The sequence below is a fragment of the Octodon degus genome, unplaced genomic scaffold, assembly GCF_000260255.1.
Source record: "Octodon degus isolate 3935 unplaced genomic scaffold, OctDeg1.0 scaffold00009, whole genome shotgun sequence".
Taxonomy (NCBI): Eukaryota; Metazoa; Chordata; class Mammalia; order Rodentia; family Octodontidae; genus Octodon; species Octodon degus.
The window spans coordinates 26,082,298-26,088,179 of NW_004524585.1; the positions used below are offsets into that span (position 1 = coordinate 26,082,298).

At 41.8% G+C, this 5,882-nt stretch overlaps 1 pseudogene; it reads right to left on the reverse strand.

Moving 5' to 3' along the window:
* Window positions 1–2,118: 2,118 nt before the first annotated feature.
* LOC101584333 lies at window positions 2,119–3,916 on the reverse strand (annotated as a pseudogene).
* Window positions 3,917–5,882: the final 1,966 nt, after the last annotated feature.

The following is a 5,882-nucleotide window of genomic DNA, read 5'->3' on the forward strand; positions in this document are numbered from 1 at the left end:
AGACAATTCTGCACAGAGTCTGCTCTTCTCTAATGTATATAATAATCTTCAGCCATAATCTTCACTCATAAATTTGTGGCAAGCATTCATATTGCTAGATGGTCAGTTTGAAATGCAGAAACTGGGTCCAGAAGGGAAAGATCAAATAGTAGCAGAACATATTTGAGAGAAGAATGAATAGAGTGCAATGAGTTGAGGGCACTTCTCAGGTGTGTTCTGCTCTTAATTTTACTGCAACTCTAATCAATACCTTTAAGAAAATTTTGATTGAGGGACCACTTTTGATAGGTTCCAGCCCAAATACAAACTGCTACAATATCATGGCCCTGATTCAACATGGCTGAATCCCCAAAAAACAGTTTATCTTCCCAGTGACCACTTCTTTGCTTTTACCCACTCCAGCCCTGGATACAACTTCCTTTTACTCTTCCTGCCCACCACACATACGAGGGAGCCTCCACTGAGCCTGTGTCACTGAGCCTGCCCCTTGAGCTCCAGCCCCAGAGAAAGTCCATAGAGCCTCAGCCTCCCTGTCTCAGGTAAGAGGATCCTCCCCTCTCCCTGCCATCAGTCATCTCCATGTCCTGCTCAATGGCAATAAAGGCCTTTTCCATCCTTTTGCTTCTGCTTTTGTGCAACACTGCCGAAAAAACTAACACTGTTCCCTACCTCTCGTTGTCTTGCATATGGTGAGAGGTAAAGCCACCGTTGTGTCTCCACTCAGAGGTGCAGAGACCTCTCTGCAAACAAACTCCTTATCTAACCAGGTTTGCTGATTCAAGGCAGGCACATGACCTACATCAGCTGGTACAATTTAGTGTAACTTAAGAGTGGAATTGCTGATGCCCATCTTCCCAACTCAGATGGACATGTAAAGACCAACTCAGGATCCAACAGGTAATGTTAGAACACTTTTGTGAGGTCAAAGGTTAAATAGGCTATAAATAAAACAACATAAATCTAGTCAACTTCCCTCCCCTTCCCCTTCCCGAGGAAAATGGAGGCCCACAGTCATTTGACCAGGAGAAAAAGACAGGTAAAATCTTTACAGTATACACTGAGCCCTGAGATCTGTACTTTCAGGTTATACAGCTAATAAATTCTATTTTGCTAAATACCAGTTGTCTCAGTTACTTTTCTCTTGTTGCTGGGACAAAATACCCAACACCCAGAATTAAGCAAGGAAAGGTTTATTTAGCTCATAGTTATTAGAAGTTTCAGTCCACACTCAGCTGTCTCTGAGGCAGAGTGGCACATGGAAGAGGGCAGCCCTTCATGGCTGTGGAAAGCAGCAAAGAGCAAAAGGTGGAGCAGTAGTTGAGGAGCTAGCAAGGCCTCTCTCCCCTCTCCATATTGTGTTCAGGCTACCTGCCCCAGGGTGGGTGTAGCAACCACACCTATGACCCCAGCATTAGTTCATTAATTAATCATAAATTCTAGAAGCCACCCCAGTGACTGCATGAGGCTTTAGGGGGATGACTAGACACAAACCATAGCACCGTTGTAGTATGTAAAACGTACAGGAGGAGTGAAGGAAGCAGAAGAGCCCACCTTGCTTATGAAAGGGCAACACCACACAGGATTCATTGTGCCTGGAGGAAGGCAGGCAGAGAGTGATAAGGTCATCTGCTGGGAAGAAAGAGAAGTGCATCCCTTTTAAAGGGATGGAAAGAAAGCAGGGACAATAGAAGGATGATTTAAAAAAAAAAAAAAAAAAAAAAAAAAAAAAAAACACCTCTGCTGTATTTATTACCTCTTAAAGCAGACTGTGACCTGGGCACTCCATTTTCACTCACAGGCCTTGTTCCAAGTGATTTTTGAAACAGCTCTGAGGTATCCCTAGGAAGTTGTTTCTCCCTTGAAACAGTACTTTTCTTTGGAAAACAAGCCTGTGCAGCTTCTACCATCAAGTTTTCAGTATAACATACTTCTAGAAGCCTAGCACATGTGAATTTGAAACTACCAGGGAAAGTTTTTAAAAAGATCCTATAATGAAACTCAAGCTACTTTAACAAATATTACTTTAAATATCAGGGTATCTCAACACTTCAGAGATACAAGATTTGCTCTACTAAGGAATCCAGCTCGGTAACTGAGCACTTCAGACCTCACAAAGTTTCATATCACAGACTTATTATCAGCCTCGGTCTTTTGTCTCAAAGTCTCAATAATAAAGTTGTCAGGGTTTATCTCAAGGTGCTTCTTTGCCACCAAGTAACCCATTGTGGAGTCGTCTCTTAGGGTTTGGGCTTTCATGATTCTTTCCATGTTCACCACCCAGCCATATGTGCTTGTGACAATACAGCATGGGGATGTCACTACTTGGCTTGACATAGCCACCTTTTTGACCTTTTTCTCCAAGATGTCTCTCATGATCTTGCACAGGTTTTCCAACTTTGTCTTTTTCTTTTCCTGCTTTTTTTTTTCTCCTCTTCATCTTCTGGAAGTTCCAAGTCCTCTGTGGTAACTGACGCTAAAGTTTTCCCTGGTGCAGCAGTCCTTGAGAGAAACCATCTCATCCCCAGAAACAGATGTGTAGCAGTGTAGCAGTTCAGAAAGCTTCTTCTGATTCTGACAGTCTTGATGTATCCCAAGCTTTATGTTCTTAGAAAACTGCTCATAGAACATCTTGTAGTTCTCCTTATCCTCTGCCAGTTCAGTGAACAAGTCTAAGCACTTTTTTTTTTACCAAATTCTTTATGATAACATTGAAAGTTTTGCTCTGTGGTAACATTTCCCAGGAAATATTTAGAGGGAGATCCTCAGAGCCCACCACACCTCTGATGAAATTCAAGTACTTGGGGATCAGCTCCTCACAGTTATCCATGATGAAAACTGCATACATACAACTTGATGTTGTTCTTTCTGTTTACAAATAGTTCAAAAGGAGTGCATCTTGGGACAAAAAGAAGAACCCTAAGTTCCAACTGTCCTTCAACAGAAAAATGTTTTACTGCAAGGTGATCTTCCAAGTCATTGGTCAGACTCTTGTAGAACTCCCAATACTCCTCACTAATAATATCTCCAGGGTTTCTGGTCCAGATGGGCTTCATTTTGTTCAACAATTTTTGCTCGATATACTTCTCCTTAATCTTCTTCTTCTTGTTGTCACCATCCTTTTTTTCCTGTTCTGTATCAGAACCAACATCTATTTCAGGCATGTCATCAAACTCCTTTTTATTTCTCTTCCTCTTTGTCCCCCTTTTCTTCAGCCTCATCTCTACTCACTTCTTTATCTCGGACCTCCTCCACAAAAAGAGTAATGGGATAACGAATAAACTGTGAATCCTTCTTCACAAATCTTTTTTATTCTTAGTTCTTCCAAGTACTCTGTTTGGTCTTCTTTCAGATGTAGGATAACCTTTGATCCTTGGCCCATAGGTTAGCCGGCATCTATCCTCACAATGAAGGACCCTCCTGCTGAGGACTCCCAGGCATACTGTTCATCCTCGTTATGCTTGGTAATCACAGTCACTTTCTCAGCAACCAGGTAGGCAGAGGAGAAACCCACACCAAACTGGCCAATTATGGAGATGTCAGTGTCTGCCTGCAAAGCCTCCATAAAGTCCTTGGTCCCCAACTTGGCTATGGTGCCAAAGTTATTGACCAGGTCGGCCTTGGTCATTCCAATCCCAGTATTCATGATGGTGAGGTTGCGATCTTGCCTGTTTGGAATGAGGTTATTGGGCAGCTTCTTGCCGGAATCAAGCTTACTGGGATCTGTCAGGCTTTCATACATGATTTTGTCCACAGCACTGAGCAAATTGGAAATCAACTCCCTCAGGAAGATCTCTTTGTTCGAGTAAAAGGCATTAATGATCGGGGACATCAACTGTGTGATTTCTACCTGGAAGGCGAAGGTCTCCATCCCCTCCTCCTCCATGGGCTGGTCCTGGGACTGGGTCTCCTCCAGCATCTTGGCTGAGTGATGTGACAACTGACACTGTAACCACTTCTAGACATTGAAGTAACTCTAGAAGGAAGATTTTAATAAATATCTATGGCCAACGTTGTCTGGCAGTCATGTACCTCACTGAGCAAATTTCTTGAAGTGTCCAATGTCCTCAGATCTCCTGGGATCTGCCAATTTCCTTGTCCTATCTTGTCTCCCTTTGACACCCTGTGCTGGCTGATGGCAGCTTTGGTACTGAGCTGAGCTCCCTGCTAACAGTAGTGCTTCTGCTGGCGAGCAGGTGGGAACTGGGGAGTCAGATCAGATTCCAACTTTACAATACGGTTTTTTTCTTCCTGTAAATTTATTTGATTTCCAAAGAAAAGTTGTAGAAAAAACAATCTGCCAGGTGTGGTGGCCCTAGACTATAATCCCAGCACTCAGGAGACTGAGGCAGGAGGATCACTTGGAGTTCAAGACCACCCTTGGCTACATAGTGCGTTCAAGGCTAGCCTGAGCTATACAGCGAGAATGAGTCTCAAAAAGCAAACAAACATTCTACCATCCAGAATCCAAGTAAAAGAGTAGTGCTTACAGACTAGGAACTTAATGAAAAAGAGAGGGCAATTGAGAGAGTTCAGAGGACTAAGCACCTGCTTAGGCAAGCGCAGGAACCAGGGTTTGATCCCAAGCACTGTATTCCATGCTGGCCCCACCCCTGGGTGCACTGAGCCAGCAACCAAGTCTGGGTATGGTGGCACCCACCTGTAATCCCAGCGCTGGAGAGGCTGAAAACAGGAGGATCACTATGAGTCCGAGCTGCGTAGTAAGACCCTGTACCAAATGCATAAAAATATAAATTGATACATATCATTGAATTCACAGAAATATTGTGTTTGTGTTCATTCTGGGGTTTGTATTAATTAAATATAAAGTGTGATATGATTTCTATACTTAAATGACTTAAACACAACATGTCACCATTAACTGTATTTACTAAGACAAATTTTCTGAAGGCACTGTCTACTGAAGCAATCTGTGTCCTCAAGTCATTACTGTGGGAACAATGATAACACATGAATCAAATAATTTGGTATAGGGCTTATCTTTATTCATCTCATCAAGCAAAATAGAGCTACTGTCCAGATTGTCAGTGAATGCTGATGCACATCTGAATCGCAGGGAGGCTGAGGCAGGAAGGACCCAAGTTGAGACCAATGTAGACAACTAAGTGATACAATGGAATCCTATCTGAAAATCAGAAATAAGAAAGAGCTAAGGATGTAGCTCAATGCAAAGGTTGTTGATCCCTAATAGCTAGAGAGAGAGAGAGAGAGAGAGAGAGAGAGAGAATAGAATGTCAGTAAGACACAGAGTTACATATAGAACATTATCAACTGCTTCCTATTAATCAGATAACTTAATTACCTAGCAAATTAAGTCCTTTAATGATCCATTATCCAGGATTCCGATTGCAACATATTGTGGACCATTTACATATTGAGATTACTTTAAGAATGAGTGCAATTGTTTTTCTTAAGTATTCCAGAATTTTAGAAAGTCAGTAAGAGTATGATGTAGCAATTCTTTTCTTTGGACTTTGATGTTAGGCTACAGCTACAAAATGACAAAGGCTGAACAGCTGCTGTTGCTAGTACTCTGTAGAGGAATCTATACTTCTGTGGGGCTTTAATAGTGCAGATCTCTACTGGCACCAAGGGTGCAGATAAAGATACTTCAGTGCAGGTAAAAGACAAGAACACAGTGGTCTGGTTTTTGGACTTGAGTTTATACACACAGTTAAAAGAATATTGGACAGCCCAAGTAAACTTTATAGGCCTTATCTTTTAAAGGGAAGTTTTGAACAGGATACAAAATAGTGCCGCTAAGACAGAAAGTATTTCATGTGAGTTGCTTTCAAAGATATTTTCAAAGTGGTTGGGGGCACATTAATATTGATTAAAAATAAGAAAATTATTTTATTAATATT